Source organism: Sinocyclocheilus grahami, unplaced genomic scaffold (assembly GCF_001515645.1).
Source record: "Sinocyclocheilus grahami isolate Dianchi unplaced genomic scaffold, SAMN03320097.WGS_v1.1 scaffold654.1, whole genome shotgun sequence".
Classification (NCBI taxonomy): domain Eukaryota; kingdom Metazoa; phylum Chordata; class Actinopteri; order Cypriniformes; family Cyprinidae; genus Sinocyclocheilus; species Sinocyclocheilus grahami.
In genome coordinates, this window is record NW_015505833.1 from 65,588 (window position 1) to 83,384 (window position 17,797).

At 36.8% G+C, this 17,797-nt stretch overlaps 1 pseudogene; it reads left to right on the plus strand.

The window, feature by feature from the left end:
* Positions 1-17,797, plus strand: part of LOC107558619 (plectin-like) — a 78,100-nt pseudogene that overhangs the window by 17,294 nt on the left and 43,009 nt on the right.

Sequence of the window (17,797 nt, forward strand, 5' to 3'; positions counted from 1 at the left end):
ACTCTTCTCAGATATCCATCGTATCTGCACCATCAGCATCTCAGGTGTAAACAAGTTATTGTGTCACTAAGGCAATGCAGTCAAAAGCAGAAGTCGTGTCATAGTTTTCAGCTGATCTCATTCAGGTCAGTGACACGGCGTGTTCGTCATCTTTATCCTTTCTAGATGATGTTTCCCTCAGCTGTTCAGATACCTCAGCTATTGTAAAATTACCTGCCAAGTGTTTTACGATTATGTCCTAATTATTGTCCAGAAGAGGGAGGCAAATATTTAAAGTCAACGTGAAACCCTGATCAAAGCCCAATTTATTTTCATGATGTGAATGATTTCTGCATGCAACTGGATAATCAATGAGAAAACTGCAGAAAGTCAAAACAGCACCAGTTTTTTTTTTTTTTATAAATTTTAATCAATTATGAACAAACTTTTTTTTTTTCATTGTTCACCAGTGAATCCTGCACAGAACAGGATGCATTAAAATAAGGTACATTTTGGTTGCATGAACACTAAGAGAGAGATTTAATCATTTTATACAAACTAATGTAACAATTCCGTGTTAAAAATAAAATATTTTATGTTAGTCAAATGTATTAATTTGAAGAAAAAAATTAAATGTACCTTCATTTGACTTTTTTTACTTTTTTCCCCCAATTTTAATGCATGAAAAACACTAGCAAAACTCACTTTTCTTTGCAAAAGTTTGACCTCCTGTAATATTTCTCACGCGTGACCAGGTTAGTTTGGAGACGGGGAACAGGACTTTTGATGGAAAAAAAATTTGTCGCTCCTGGTTGTGTTTTATACACTAATTTCACAAGATTCGCAGCCGACAGACTGAAACATGTTTGGCTTTACCAGTCAGACTTCAAGGGAAGAATAAAGTTGTTTCAGAGCAAGTTTTTACACGCAGATGAAAGATTACAAAGAAAAAGTTTATTATTACTTGAAATAACTTGGTCTGATAAATCGTTCAGAGGTGAATGTGCAATAAGAAAGTAAATCTAGTGATTTTGATTTCATGGTGACTTTAATATGCATCTTATATTACGCTTTTGAAGTGCATGTCATCACTTTGAAGAGGCCTGTGAGTGAGTTTGCAGAAGTGTTTGGCAGCTCCGTCTGTTTTCCGTGCTGGCTGCGACTAGCGCAGAAGCTCTAATGGGTTATTTTAGATCTCAGCTGCTGCTGTTGATGTTCTGTTGTGAATCTCCAGCTGAACTGAGATTTCCCCAAACCCAGTGCTGACTGTCACATCACAACATTTAGGTAAGCACAGATGCTTAGTGGAGTTTTAATGCTCCTTGGCTCTCGGAATTGAGCGAATGGAAAATCACATAAAAACGTACAAGCATATTATGGAGCGGGAGAAAAAGCGCTCAGGTGTCCTGGTTGGGAAGGACAGGGTGTGTCTGTGATCAAAGCTGACGTGCGCTCATTCCTGTCTCTCCGGGCATGACACACACATCCCTCGACACGCTCTCACACGCAGAGAGAGAGAGAGACACACACAGATCCACAGGGAGAGAGAGAGAGAGAAAGTTGGGATTGGGAGGCACTTTCACGGCTAATGTGGTTTGGTTACGCCTAACACAGGAATGTGAGGAGTTACCAACATCAGTCTCAATATATTTAAGGACGAGTTCATCTAAATATATGGGTGTGCTGAAGGATATCACGTGTCTCAAACAAAGCTCTTGAACATCTTCAAAGGCTGTATTTGTATAACGCCGTGAAACTCATGTCTTCAGAAGCGTTCATTGTTAATCCAGCCAATCAGATCTCAGCCAGATCTTGTCATTTTGTGTGCATTAAGTATCAGCTGGTCTGTGAATGATGTTATGCCGTTTGGAAACAGCTGGTAATCTTGTGGGCTCCTTTGCTAAAAACACATGAAAAGAGCATGACATAAATGTATCCTTGCAATCAGCAGAAATACTCTTTCTTTGTGGTTTAAATGAGTTATTATCAATATCATTATACAATTAACCAATTTTAATCAGTTCTCTAGTTATATGTGAATGGGTCTATAATAAATGATCTAATTATAAGTTAATAAGCTTCATACACAGAAAAGACACTGTGATTAAATAAGGCTGGTCAAAGCTAATATGAGGTTGCATACTTGTGTAAATATAAAAGTAGTCAGTCGATATTATAAGGTAATATTATAAAACACTATTACAATTTAAAATAGCTGTTCTATGTGAATATATATTAAAATTAAATTTATTCCTGTAATGCGCAGCTGTATTTTCAGCATCATTCCTCCAGTCTTCAGTGTCACATGATCTTCAGAAATCAGTATAATATGCTGATCTGCTGCTCGAGAAACATTTCTGATTATTATCAATGTTGAGAACAGTTGTGCTGCACAATATTTTTGTGGAAACCGTGATACATTTTATTTTTCAGGATTCACAGATGAATAGAAAGTTCAAAAAGAACAGTATTTATTTGAAATAGAAATCTTTTGTCACATTATAAATGTCTTTAAGGTCAGTTTTGATGCATGATCTGTGATGCATTTAAAAAAAGCCCAAAACATATATAAATACATAGATAAATAATTTTGCATAACTTGAAATCACAGTGGGTAGTAATTATTTTATATCATAAACTGAAGAAAATGTAAAAAAAGGGGTTGTGAATACTGTTATAGGTGTTTTTTGTGCCACACCTTAATACTTTCTTCTGTATCATCAACAGACATTTAGACGTCTATGAATGTGAGGAGTTACCAACATCAGTCTCAATATCTATGAAGACAACCTTCAGTTATATCTGTGATGTTCCAGGTTGCTTTTGTACACTCTCAACTCTGCCTGTAAAGCTTAGTGTATCACATTTCTAAGGCCTCTAAATGATCAACATGATCAAAACTTTGCTGTTAAACCTGTCGCACACAATCTACTCCATGCTTTCTGTCGTCTGATTGATAGTTAAGAGTTTTTTTATCAAGTAAAAGCTCTTTTAGTGTAATTGTAGAAACGTCCAGCTTCAGCTGGAGCTTCACGTGTCTTTCTGCTGTCAGATCTTTACAGATTTTTATAAAGTAAACGTAAGAATAACTGCAGTAATATCTCCAGATGAACACTTGCTGGACTGAAGCAGCTCAAGGTCAGTTTTGATGCATGATCTGTGATGCATTTAAAAAAAGCCCAAAACATATATAAATACATAGATAAATAATTTTGCATAACTTGAAATCACAGTGGGTAGTAATTATTTTATATCATAAACTGAAGAAAATGTAAAAAAAGGGGTTGTGAATACTGTTATAGGTGTTTTTTGTGCCACACCTTAATACTTTCTTCTGTATCATCAACAGACATTTAGACGTCTATAAAATGAAGGTGTCAGCTTCCATATCCGCTGAGAAATATGTCATATCTCGTAAAAGATAGACATTCCTGCAAACACTGTCATGTTCAGACTGTTATAGTTACCGGCGAGCCTGAACAGATTGTCAAAAGTTTAAGGTGCGTGTCTGTTCAGATGATGAGCATGTGATGAACGCCCCATCCTCGTCTTCATCTTCTGAGCTCTAGGTTTATGTCTTTATGACATGAGCAGAACCGTCACTCATCACCTGTTGTGAGAGAAATTGCGAGTAACACATGGACTTAATGTTAAACATTGAAGTGGATAGACTGAAATAGTATTTTCTTTTATTTACAACTTCGAACATTTCTACACACTCGTTAGTGATGGAAGATGGTGCACGTGCAGGTTCAGCACGATCACATAAGCACACACTCATGCAAACAGGAAAGAAATTATTCATATAAAGAGTTTTCTTTGTATTTCTGGCTGTTGATTTTGCAGCCTCTGGTTATGTATTTTACTGTTAATCTCCAGCATGTGTAGACCTGAGTGGCCCATCCCAGAGCCTCACCCTGCCTCAGTTAATCATACTTGCCCAACCGCTCAGGTATGTCACAGTGGTTAATCATTAAAGAGGCGTGTGCGTGCATATGTGTGTGTGTGATGTCTATTGGCATGAGTAGTTTTAGAGCGTCATTGTGTGATCCTGCTCCTGTAATGACTCTTTTGACCAGTTCTACACACTCGTTTTAGTGCGTGAAGTTACACAACTCTCCACTCTCGGCTTCCTGTTGCGTTATTTTTTAGAGACTGTGATGATTTAGTGTGTGTGTGTGTGTGTTTGGAGAGGGTGTGGGATTCTAGATGAGGCATGCTGGCGGACACACCTTCCCACTCACTTTCCCTGATTCCACCCCTTCCTCCTGCCTCGGCTCCACCAACATGACAATTTAGGGCTGAGGCGGGGCCAAGCGTATCCCGCAATGCCCTCCAACCACCATGTCTCACTGCAGTCAGAACGGCACAAGAGCAGACCCAAAACCTGTAGCTGCTGGCATCATTTACAAGAGCTAGAAAATGGACAGCAGGAATTAAACGGAAAGAAAGCAGAACGGAGAGTCTTAACGGGAACATAGCTGCAACTTTCCACTTGGAGAGGTGAAGATAAGGAGCTTGTAAAGAACTGCGGTTTGTGACTCTGTATTACGCAAAGGAGATGAGTGCGCAACAGAGACGGAGGGAATATTCGTCCGACAGCTTGGAGAGGGAGAGGATCCCTTCAGATGACTTGCACTATCAGGGAATGCTGAAAGCCTTGGAAGGCAGGAAAGGTACTTAGGAAAGCTTTCTGATGCACCTGCTCATGTTGGAGGAGAAATTTCTTCTTTGTAAAAGTCAGATCTCTAGTTCACGGACTTATGGTCAATGAAACAATCAGTATTTTTGTCGTGGTTTCTAGTAAAATTATTGGAACATTCTTAGGTAACACTTTATTTCGATTAGACATTCCACTAACTATAAGTGACTTTGCAAGTGCATGTCAACTTATTCTACCAACCCTAACCTAACAGTCTACTAGTACTCCAATGTGAGTTAGTTGCAAAGTTACTTACAGTTAGTAGAATGTCTAAAGTTGACTATTGAAATAAAGTGTAACCCATTCGTAAAACAAGATCAATTTGATTGAGAAGTGAAGCGTGTAAGATTAAGATTTAAACTTTCTTAATGCCTTTTATTAATTTTTTTGTCAGTCTAGGGTCCAGGAAATGTAGGATACATGTTCATGGTTCTTGCATTAAAATACACCAACCATGAGAAAAATATTTGACCTCTTTTTGAATGCAATCTTGTGAGCAAACAGGATTATATTAGACATTATTATAAGATATTTTACATGAGATCTGTAATAAACAACCTAAGGTTTATCACTAGCCTTATAGTGTTTGCAAACTGTCATTGCTCTGCACAGGTGCCTTTAATTTGCACTATAAAAAGTCTCATACAGAAGCTGTCTCACAAGGCCATTTCCATCTTACTTTTTGTACATGTAAATATCAGCATCTGCAGCAAATTGCATTTTTTTGCACAGTTTTGGCCTCTGAATAAAAAATTTGCAGTTTTTTTCCTCCATATCCTTTAAATCATATTGTATGAAGACTGGTGTATCAAATATGACACTAACAAAAAAACACATATGCAAACTTTTTCTGACTGGCTCACGTTGACTTTTGCCCGCATCTTCTCGTCTGACCTGAGATCCAGAGCAGTTTTGTGTGCATGTGGTTCATAGCAAGATCTGGGGTGTGTGTATGTGAGGCTGAAAGATGAATACTTGATATTGATTCAAAAAGTCCGTCATGCTTCACCCTGCGCGTGTGAATGGTTCGTCTTGTGTAGACTTGACTGTTGGAATAAAGTCTGGTCCAAATTGCAGCTCTGGCCGAGAACCAAGTTTTAGCTATTTTTTTTAGATGTCATTTAAGGACGAGTTCATCTAAATATATGGGTGTGCTGAAGGATATCACGTGTCTCAAACAAAGCTCTTGAACATCTTCAAAGGCTGTATTTACACAAAAAGAACTGATTAAAAAAAAAAAACATTCTCATCAAGTTTTAATTTGTTGATCTCTTCACTTGCAGTTCGGTGGTTTCTTTATTAAACACTCAGGTTTGAAACACACTCACTGGAGTGGTTGCATCAGTGTTGCTTTGGGCTGAGCGTAACATTCAAATCAACAAAAGCATCACAGAGACGGTATTGCCCTTTTCAGTGAAATGAACCTGTGAATTGCTTATCTATAGGGTTTAGCATTTTAACATAATTTAACATAATCAACGGCATTTTAACATGAATAAAATGACGCACTTAAATTCCTTCATATCCAGACATTTATTCTGAACACTGCTGAAGTGTGTTGAATTTTCTTTATCTTTATCTTTTTTTTTGCAGATGAACGGGACAGAGTGCAGAAGAAGACTTTCACAAAATGGGTGAACAAACACTTAATAAAGGTATATTTATGTTAATTATTCACTGCAATTCTTCAAGGTAAAATGACCAGTGATTATTGATTCTGCTCTTCCCTTCTATGTCCTCATCCATTCATGTTCAAATCACACAAAAACTGATTAAAAAAAAAAAGCATTCTCATCAAGTTTAATTTGTTGCTCTCTTCACTTGCGGTTCGGTGGTTTCTTTATTAAACAGTCAGGTTTGAAACACACTCACTGGAGTGGTTGCATCAGTGTTGCTTTGGGCTGAGCGTAACATTCAAATCAACAAAAGCATCACAGAGACGGTATTGCCCTTTTCAGTGAAATGAACCTGTGAATTGCTTATCTATAGGGTTTAGCATTTTAACATACTTTAACATAATCAACGGCATTTTAACATGAATAAAATGACGCACTTAAATTCCTTCATATCCAGACATTTATTCTGAACACTGCTGAAGTGTGTTGAATTTTCTTTATCTTTATCTTTTTTTTTGCAGATGAACGGGACAGAGTGCAGAAGAAGACTTTCACAAAATGGGTGAACAAACACTTAATAAAGGTATATTTATGTTAATTATTCACTGCAATTCTTCAAGGTAAAATGACCAGTGATTATTGATTCTGCTCTTCCCTTCTGTGTACTCATCCATTCATGTTCAAATTGTGATTTTACTGTTATTTAATTACAGTGACATTATCATTTTAACAAACAAATCCAATGCAACTTACAATACACTTTCGCAGCACAAGTATCACATGTTCAGCCCTATGATTCAGTCCACGGATCAACATTTGTAGAGTTTGAACCTACAATGAGCGATATGACCAACAGCTTATATATTGTTATTGTGAAATAAAATGACATCACAATGTAGTTTTAATGGAAATAATGTTTGCTACAAAAATTAATAATAGCCTAACTAATGTACAGTAAAAACCCACACTTATTTAAGACAAGTCAGTTATCAATAGAAATAACTGAAATGCAATAAACCGTGAAAAAGTAATAGTTTTACACTGTGTGATAAAGTTTTCTGTGCTCTAGCTTTGGGTGTGCACACATAGAAAACGTCTCAGGTTACTTATGTAACCATGGTTCCCTGAGTAGGAAATGAGACACTGCGTCCTCTAGGTTTCCCCATAGCGACCCCTAGAGGACGCAGTTCGAAGTTCCCATGAAAGGGAACGTCTCAGGTTACTTATGTAACCATGGTTATGTCCTCATCCATTCATGTTCAAATTGTGATTTTACTGTTATTTAATTACAGTGATATTATCATTTTAACAAACAAATCCAATGCAACTTACAACACACTTTCGCAGCACAAGTATCACATGTTCAGCCCTATGATTCAGTCCACGGATCAACATTTGTAGAGTTTGAACCTACAATGAGCGATATGACCAACAGCTTATATATTGTTATTGTGAAATAAAATGACATCACAATGTAGTTTTAATGGAAATAATGTTTGCTACAAAAATGAATAATAGCCTAACTAATGTACAGTAAAAACCCACACTTATTTAAGACAAGTCAGTTATCAATAGAAATAACTGAAATGCAATAAACCGTGAAAAAGTAATAGTTTTACACTGTGTGATAAAGTTTTCTGTGCTCTAGCTTTGGGTGTGCACACATAGAAAACGTCTCAGGTTACTTATGTAACCATGGTTCCCTGAGTAGGGAACGAGACACTGCGTCCTCTAGGGGTCGCTATGGAGAAACCTAGAGGACGCAGTTCGAAGTTCCCATGAAAGGGAACTGATTAAAAAAAAAATTGTTTTAGTATAATTGAGATACTTTTATATAATTTTTTTATTAAGGTTTCAAAAACAAAAAAAAATTTTAAGTCGAGTTTTAGTAATTTTGTTGTGAGTTTTTGTCATTTGTCAATGTTTTTTTCCCCTAAATATGTCTATATAATTTTTCATTTTTATTTCAGTTTTAGTTATTTTAGTACATCAACTATTTCACGCAACAAAAAAAATTGTTTTTTTATGGCTTTGGTTTTAGTTTTAATTTCAGTTAAGTATAATAATCGTAGTCGGAACAGTGTGCGAGTATCGAATTCTTTCATGGTTTATTGCACTATAATGATGTAACATCGCTTTAAGAAAGGCTCAAAAAGACATCAACTTTTATTACAGTGCAGCACTGCAATGTCATGCGAGTGTAACCACGATAGAGAGATAATACTCATTGTCAAATTTCTACCAGTTTATCATGTCTCCCTTTTTTTCTGAGTGATTTTACGATGTGCATCCAGGGCACACCTACATAAACCTATAATTTTACTTGGCAGCAAATGTTCAAATAATTTGTATTTACTACAAACACTGAGTATGTTTTCACCCTTTGTACTATCAAATATAAGCCCTTATTTTATAATAATCTGGCTGTTATCTACACTGACACATCCCTATTTACTGACTAAATGTTTGAGTTTGACCTTGACAAACACTTAGAGAGATCACAAAAACAGTTTGCGCTGTGGTTTGTCCCTGTCATCAGCTGTTATCTAACACTTATTAGAGGGGTTTATTGCTTTGTGCTGATTGAGCTGAGTATGTGTGAGGCAAGCATGGGCTAATGGTTGAATATATGGAGATAGATGGTACAAATAAGACTTATTATCCATACGTTGCTTAGGGCAGTATTGGTGTTTTGCCAATGTGAGACTCTAACACAGAGTGTGATATTATAGCAAAGAGTCATTGATTGTGATGAAACTCGTAATATACAGCGTGATTTGTGTCATATTTAATGACAATTAATTCATCAACAGAGACCTCTAGTGGCTCAGTATGAGCTCTGCTTTCCTGCTTGTTTGTGGCTGCACTTCACTGACATTTAACTTTCAACTGGATGAATAGATGTTTTTGTGAAAGAAAATAGGCTGGAGGTTTTATTCAGTTGATTTGGCTTATCTTTAAAACCTCGGTAGCTTCTGTCTATTGTCCTTTCTTTGTCTTCTGCTTCATACAGCAGATGCATAAAACTCCTCATTTACCCAATGCTTACAGCTGCTTTATATTAAGATGTTTAAAATGCATAACATATAATAAATATAATAGATAAAAGGCAATACTGAACGTTTGATACCTTATTGATATATGTAAAAAATGAAGTACAAATTTGAGAAAATTTCTAGTGAGTGTTCTTGAAGGTTTAACAGTATTTAACTAAATGAGATGTTAAGTTTTGATAAGTGTCTGCACTCTCAGAAAAAAAAGGTACAAAAGCTGTCACTGGGGCGGTACCTTTTCAAAAGGTACACTTTTGTACCTTTTAGATACTAATATGTACAGTTTAGGTACTAATATTAAGGTACCAATATGGAATATTTAGGCACGAAGGTGTGCCTTTTGAAAAGGTACCGCCACAGTGACAACTTTTGTACCTTTTTTTTTTGTTTCTGAGAGTGTGGCGTTATTTACTCACCCTCATGCTGTTACAAACCGCTTTGGGTTTTATTTTCCGGTGGAAGCCAAAATAAGTTATTTGGCAGAACGTCCAGGCTACTTTTTCCATAAATCAGCTGAAACCGTCAAACCGTGAACAAAAACTACCACCAGTGGTTCATATGAAGTGTTCGTTTAATGTGTAGGCTTTCTGCTAAATGTTTTATTTTTTGTCAGCGAAAAAAGACAGATCACAGATTTTGAACATGATAAAAGGAGAGTTTTCAGTTTTTAAATCATACTAATCTTAATGTTTTCCTTCATCATTCCACTTTCACTTCTTTCTTCCATTTGTAATCAATGTAACTCCATTCATCTGTCTGTGCTCTTCTCTCCTCCTCATCCTCTCCTCCAGCACCGGAGAGCTGAGGTAGGTCCATCTGTCAGCGTGTCCCAGCATGCTCTGCTCTCTCACACGCATGTTCAGTGCTCCTGTCCTCCCTGAGGCTCTTCTGCTGTCACATGAGGAATGTAGAACGGTGCTCACAGCTTGAAAATTGATCGATTGGTTGCCATTAGTTTTAGTCTCATGCACTGCAGCTTAGAAATCTGCAGCAAAAGAGCCAAAGGAAATGCAAAATGCAGCAAAAGGAGTCTGCACTGCCTCATCACACGTCCTGTGCATGAACACCATCTGACTACTTTGTCATTGTACTTTGATTTATAGGAAGCAATTTTGCAATTCTGCTAAATTTTGAAACTGTGAAAAGGCTGTGTTACACTATTAGTTAAAGAACAGTTGATCCTAAAATCCTGTCATCATTCATTCACCTGTCATGTTGTTCCAAACCCATATGCAGTTATTTTTCCATATTTTTTTGTATATTTTATGTGACCTTGACTGTCAAACTCAATATGGACCAAAACAACAACAACATTATAACACTATTAAAAACTTTTATTTTCCATTCCACGTTTAAACTTCTGTGTCACATTTGACACAATGCAGTTTCCCATAGATTTTTGATTTCATGATTTCAACAGATTATCATTGAATAAATGTAGATATTTTCAACTTCTGGAGTACTTTTTTTTTTTTTTAAATGTTATACTTTTATTTTGTTCTTTTGTCCTTCCTGAAACTTGACAGATTTGATTTGCAATTATAGTTAAAAATAATTTTGGAACCAGGGTTATATAGTTAAACTAAAACAAAACAAAACAAACTAAAAATTTATAATCTGTTACTTTAAATAAAATAAAGGCAAAATAAATTAATTTAAAAAAATTATTTAATTTCAGCTATATTTCTCAACATTTCTCATTTTAACTTAGTCTGACCCAAATGTACTAAAATAACTAAATAAACTAATAAATAAAAAAATAATTGAAACTTCATAAACATATTAAAAAACTAAAATGGCAAACAACAGAATTACTAAAACTTGAACTAAAATTAAATTGAAAACAGAAAATAAAAAATACAGTTTAATTTAAAATATTAACAAATCCTGCAATATACAGTATGTCAATGATACTAAAATAACACTAACAACATGAGGGTGAATGAATGATCACAGAACTGTCACGTTTAGGATTTTCAAGCGAGCAGCTGAGAGCTGAGTGTCTTGCAGCAGTGCATGTTGGGTGAAGCTGCATGATAGAAACCAGAGGAAGCCCAGTCTGTCTTTCATCCTGAAAATCTGTATATTCTGTATATAATCTTCCATGCATTGCCCTGTCCTGTACTCACTGAGCAAAACACAAATCAATCACTTTCAATTCAGGGTCCCCCCCCCCCCCCCCCCCCCCCCCCCCCCCCCCTCCTTAACAAGAGACATACATACTTGTGTTTAGAGTCCCTGCTCGAGCTGCCCAGTTTTGGAGTCTTAACTGTTTCAGATACCCAAAAATGATAATTTGGTCAAAAACTTTTTTTATACTTTCATTTAACCACGAAATTACATGTTAGGCAGAATGTCTATGCTTCTGTTTTTATCCTGTACAAGAACAGCGGAAATGGATTTATACTGCCAAGCTCTAAAAAGGAAAAAAACCTACCATAAAAATCTAAGTCAATTGGAATGTATGTGACTGCAAATAAGACTTGGATTGTGGTATGTCAGTTGTATTTTTGGAGATTGGCCTCACCATTCACTTTCCTTGAATGCTCAGCCTTTCTGCCTAGCTGCTAATTTTGTATATATTTATATACATGAGGATAGATGAATTATGACAAAATGTTGTCAACAAAATGAGCAAAAGTGGAAATTCTAGCTGCGTGTTTTTGTCCTCCACACTAATTAAGTGCAAACCTGCAGCCAATATCATTGGTCAGCTAAATCATGCAACAAAAGTTCAACGTTCAGAACAATCACGATGAATCTGATCGAGCAGTAATCAGGATGTGCTACAAACACAATACTACACTCTAAAAAATGCTGGGTTAAATACAACCCAGTGCTGGGTTAAATAGGGACAAACCCAGCAATTAGGCTGTTTTGACCCAGCGGTTGGGTTACTACCCAGAAGTTTGGGTAAAACATTTAACCCAACCGCTGGGTCAAAACAGCCTAATTGCTGGGTTTGTCCCTATTTAACCCAGCACTGGGTTGTATTTAACCCAGCATTTTTAAGAGTGTATCGTTAGGATTAGGCTTGTAAATTTAGTATTTGTTTCAGGCAGTCATCATTGTGGTTGAGGAATGAAATCTTTAGAATTGACTGCAGAGTTGGGTTTGCACTCACATATTCTAGGTTGTTGTTTTCTTTCTGCAGGGATGATGAATTGATCTTTGTTTTTTCTCAGACTCAGCATCATGTGAATGACCTGTATGAAGATCTCCGAGATGGACATAACCTGATCTCCCTTCTGGAGGTCCTCTCCGGAGAGACGCTGGTGAGTGTTACCAAACTTCATCCTCCGCTAATGCAGCTAAACAACCAGTCAAGAGAAGACCATCTCTAATCCCATTCAACCTCCAACCTTGCCCTCAGCCTTCACACAAAACAAATCCAAAGTCCTGATCCAGACCTCCAGGTCAAACACCGCACCATATTTATGGATGATGCCTTGGAATACGTCTTCAAATTCGAATATTTTTACGTTTTGTTGAATCACACCCAAAACACTGGGTTCAGATATTCCAGAAAAATTCTTTGACATCTTCCCATCAAACTGCTTAATCTCTTGGCTGTAGCTAAGACATTAACGTCACTCTTTGGCTTTTCTTTTGAATCTGTGTGGCTCCTCCTTGACTCTTTCTTTGCCACCTTCATCATTCCACCTTCCTTTGACCCTGACCCACTGTCTCTTTGCTGACCTTTGCCCTTTGACTTCTGTCTGCTCTCTTTGCACTTCTCTTGCTGGTCAAGCCGAGGGAGCGGGACGTTGTGCGCAGCGTGCGGTTGGTGAGTGATGCAGATGCTTCATTGGCATGGGTCACTCACTGTGGCTTGCTGTAGTCTTGTTTTCATTTGTTTCCCACTCTTATTAGAGTTACTTTGATGCTATGTCTCGACACTATAAAATGCTAGGTATCTCAGCTGATTAAAGTAATAAGGGTAATTATTCAGCAGGTTGGTAGCTAAAAGATTCAAGATCTGTTTGCAAAAAACATTGCTGTCTTAAGCATGTTTTTTCTTCTAATTTTAGGGACTTTTATTTTGAAGGTTTACTATAAGTAATAGCATTACAGTAGCCGTTTCATTTACTCTTATTCAACAGTTTGGCAGCTAAATATTGAAATATTTATAATTTTAAAAAAAAGATTTAAAATCCTAAGCTATGTTGTGCAAAACAACATTACTTTCTTAATAAAGCATGTTTTTGCTTCTAATTTGATGGACTTATTTTGGAATTTGACAGTTGTGAATAACATTACAGTAGCCCTGTTTCATTTACTCTTAATCGGTTCCGCTTGCGCATGACTGACGCTGTTTCTCTTTATGACATCCTCTATCTGAACCTCGTCACAGTTTGGGTGTGTGACCGATACAGCGAATGACTGATATCTAAGTGACTTGCAAATAAATCCACATTTATTTTGAAGCAATATATGTACAATTCATTATAAGTGCAGAACAACACGTTTGTGCAAGACGTGCTTTTTTTAAGTTTTAAGTTGTTCAGGTCATAAAAACATGTTTGCAAACTCTTGGAGTGTGTTTGGCGAGTCAGATGTTTTGAGTTCTTTCCTATAATGCAATTATTGTTTTTTTTTTTAGCATTCAGTAGTTTTTAGCATTCATCCACAATGTTATACCATGTTACATCCCTAAAGCCACAAGACCATCACTTCTGTCAAATAGTCTTCAAGACCCCATGAAATGACTCGACGTGCATTTTATTAATTTTTTTAATTGCATTATCTGTGTTGACGCATTTCCTACTAAAACAGGAAGTTGGGGCGTGGCATATCAAAGCAGGTATTATTTTTTTTAGGGGGTGAGCTCCTGATCGCAACATGAATCAGAAAATAAAAACGGTGCATTTTAAATGCAGATTTAGTTTTTCTGTCACCTAGTATACAGGTGTCCTCAATGCTAGCAGACATGGACTAAAATGATTGATTTCATGGGGTCTTTGATGTCTTTTCTTAGCGTGCTCATAAATATTGTAGCCTCACTACAAGGTCCTCCTTGTTCTTCATTCTTTCTTAATTTAGACCTTCCGAAGAAGCTTCTCTGGGCACTCAAGGACGCGTCTCAGTCTCATCCTTTCTGTCAACAATGTCATGTGTCTTATTCCCTCTCTGTCTGTCTCCACAGCCTCGCGAGAGAGGACGCATGCGATTCCACAAACTGCAGAATGTGCAGATAGCACTGGATTTCCTCCGACACCGGCAGGTACGAGAACATCTCAACTTACAAACTATATTAAAAGGATAGTTTGTCCAAAAATGACAGTTGTCCTTATTGTCCTTATTCAACCTCATTTGTTTTCTTTCATCCATGGATTACCAAAGGAGACATTTAGCAGATTGTCCTAGCAGCTCCCTTACATAAAGTGAAAGTTAACTGAGACCATATTTTGGTCACAGCAAAACTGACCATCAAAGAATTGGGTAACACTTTATTTTGATGGTCCCTTATGAACATGCTGTTGACAATAAGTAACGGTGCACCTACATGTCTACTAACTCTCATCGGAGTATCAGTAGACTGTTTGCTTAATATCTGCTAACTCTTTATTGTGATGGTCTCCCAACAGACGTTCTACTGACTATAAGTAACTTTGCAAGTACATGTCAACTTATTCTAACCCTAACCCTACCTACTAATACTCTAAGGAGAGTTAGTAGACATGTAGGTGCAGCGTTACTTATAATCAACAGAATGTGTTAAAGGGACACATTGCATGGTGTGGAAAAGAGCAACATGGGTATTTTGCTTTAAATGCCTCCTTGAGTGTTTCACGGAAGTAAGTACTGTAAGTCATTTAAATTCATCTTAAACTCAAATGTGAAATGCTGTTCTTCTCTGTAAATCACAGGTGAAGTTGGTGAATATCAGGAATGATGACATTGCCGACGGGAACCCAAAGCTGACATTGGGTCTCATATGGACCATCATCCTCCACTTCCAGGTCTCCTGTTCTGTCAGTGTTGAGTTCCCATACCATTTACCTCCTCCTCTTCCTCCTGGGCTCCAAATCGGTCTGATCAATCACTGGTTCTATTCATTCTTTGGCTCATATTGATTTCCAATCAAACATCAACAGGGTCAATCGTTTTTACTTCAAACCGGTATCTGCCTCATGCAATAAAATGCTTTTGTTGTTGTTTTAAATCCTACTTTAATCAGGATTATCCATTATGATCCAACAACAACAGTTTTAGTATGTGAAAATGAAGCAGTTTGTTTGATTCTCTAGACAAATCTGTTCAGTGTCTTAGGCGCCATGAGGAGTCTCTGATCTAATCTAATTTCATAATCTAATATCCAGGATGTTTTGTAGATCTAAATGATGTGAACCTGTTGTTCAAGGTGTTCAATTACAATCACACCCTGATTTATTCCACCTCAAACCATTAAAAACAATACAAAAACTCAGTCACAATACAGCTGCCAGGAGACTGACACAAATTCAGCCGATTGTTCTTCTTCAGTATGTTCTTCACGTGTTTGGGGGAATTTAATTTTCTTTTGATTGATCAAGTTGGCAGGACTTCTGGTTCGTACAGCAGAAGTAGAGAGGTTTATGTAGGGGTGTGGCGTATGGACTCCTGCCCACTTTCTCAAGAAATAAAAGAGTTTTCTCTTTATGGAGGTAGCCTGACCAAGAAGATAGTCTTGTGACCAGGGATTTAAATGGTGCCAACCTTCTGCTTAAAGATTATTGTGGATTTGCAACCTCCCATGTGCTTGGCATTAAACAATATCTAATCATTGCTTAACATAGAGGGTCTATATATAATTTTTAAAAGTAAGGACAGAAAAGCAGCATATTTACAAGATTAAGTTAAGTTTAAATATCATTAGTTTAAGCTTAAACCTTTTCCTCAGCTTCTTCATCTTGTTCTATTGAGCTCCCCCTGAATTCTAAACAGAATCATGCATTTAACTTCAAACAAATGACAACAATCTAGTTTAATGCTTGTTTTATTAACTAGGTTTAGTCTAAAAATGTTTTTCTCTTTGAGATCTTCATTGTTTTTGTGGCAGATACTGTTGTTTAAATGCTTCAAACTGAGCTTACCCAACACTGACCGTAAACCAATGCCCAGGCTGGTTTATAGAACTGCGTTGTTTTTGCTACACTTTTTCATGGATTAAGTATAATGACAGGTCTCAGGGGGGTCCTAGGAGGTCAATGGTATTCATTGGGGCTGAATTGCTATTGTAATGCATGACTATAATTTATCAACCACTTTGATTATTTATTGATTTGCGTATGATAAACATATGGCTGATGCTACCGCATGTCACTAAATCCATGCAACTCATTTTTCTGGGCTGGCAGATTTCAGATATCCAGGTGAACGGTCAGTCAGATGATATGTCAGCGAAGGAGAAGCTGCTCCTCTGGTCTCGGCGGATGGTGGAGGGTTACTCTGGCATCCGCTGCGATAACTTCACCACTAGCTGGAGGGACGGAAAGCTCTTCAACGCTGTTATACACAAACATGAGTAAGTGCCTCTATACTAAATCTCAAGATTGGGGTTTGGCTAAAGTAGTAGTTGTCACCAGTGCATTGTCGCATAATTCATCTTTTTTAGTGTTTCTTGATATTTCCTTGATATTTCCTTATCATTAGTCTCATAGGTACTCAAAATTACAGCCTTCTTTTAGCAATGTTGAAATAAAGAAAAGTGCTACCTGACTCAAGTTTGAGCTTCACTCTTGATAAAACTTGTCCTTGATGCCATGGAGTAAAGTGTTCGGATCTGAATTCAGCACATATTTTTGTGGAGATAAATGAGCGCAGACGAGTCAAATCAGTGCACATGACAGACAGTCACTCGCAGTCTTCTAGAGTTTAATCAGCCTTTGACGTCCTTTAAAGGACTTTTCTGTGACACTTTACTTAAAGCCTTTATATATATAATGCATTGTATGGTCTCATGAATAATTGTAACCACAGTTATAATACATTATCTATTCATTGGTACACCTTTAGAAAGAATAATGCATTAAAGAACAAGAAAAAAAACCTTCAAATATTATCATGCATTTTAACTTTGGTTACAGTTATTTTTGAAAAGTACGTTATGAATGCATTATACATAAAGCCTTTAAGTGTTACTGACAGTTATTTTTTAATGAATACAAAAAGAGATATGATGCAGAGTTTCTGAGCTGCTCAAGAAACAGTTATGAGATATACTAGATGCACCTTGACACTCTATTTTCAAGTGTATGCAAATGTAAATGAGATTTGAGAACTACAGCAGAGGACAACTAGAAGCCTAACTAGAAAGTAGATTTAATAGCTTAAAGTCCGGATGTTTTAAATAAGAAGTACTAAAGGTCAATTGCAGTTTTAAGAGCTAAAATAGATTAATGTAATTTTGAAACAGTTTTAAGATCAAAACTCGAAGTTGTATGGACAGCTTTCCTTATGTTTTT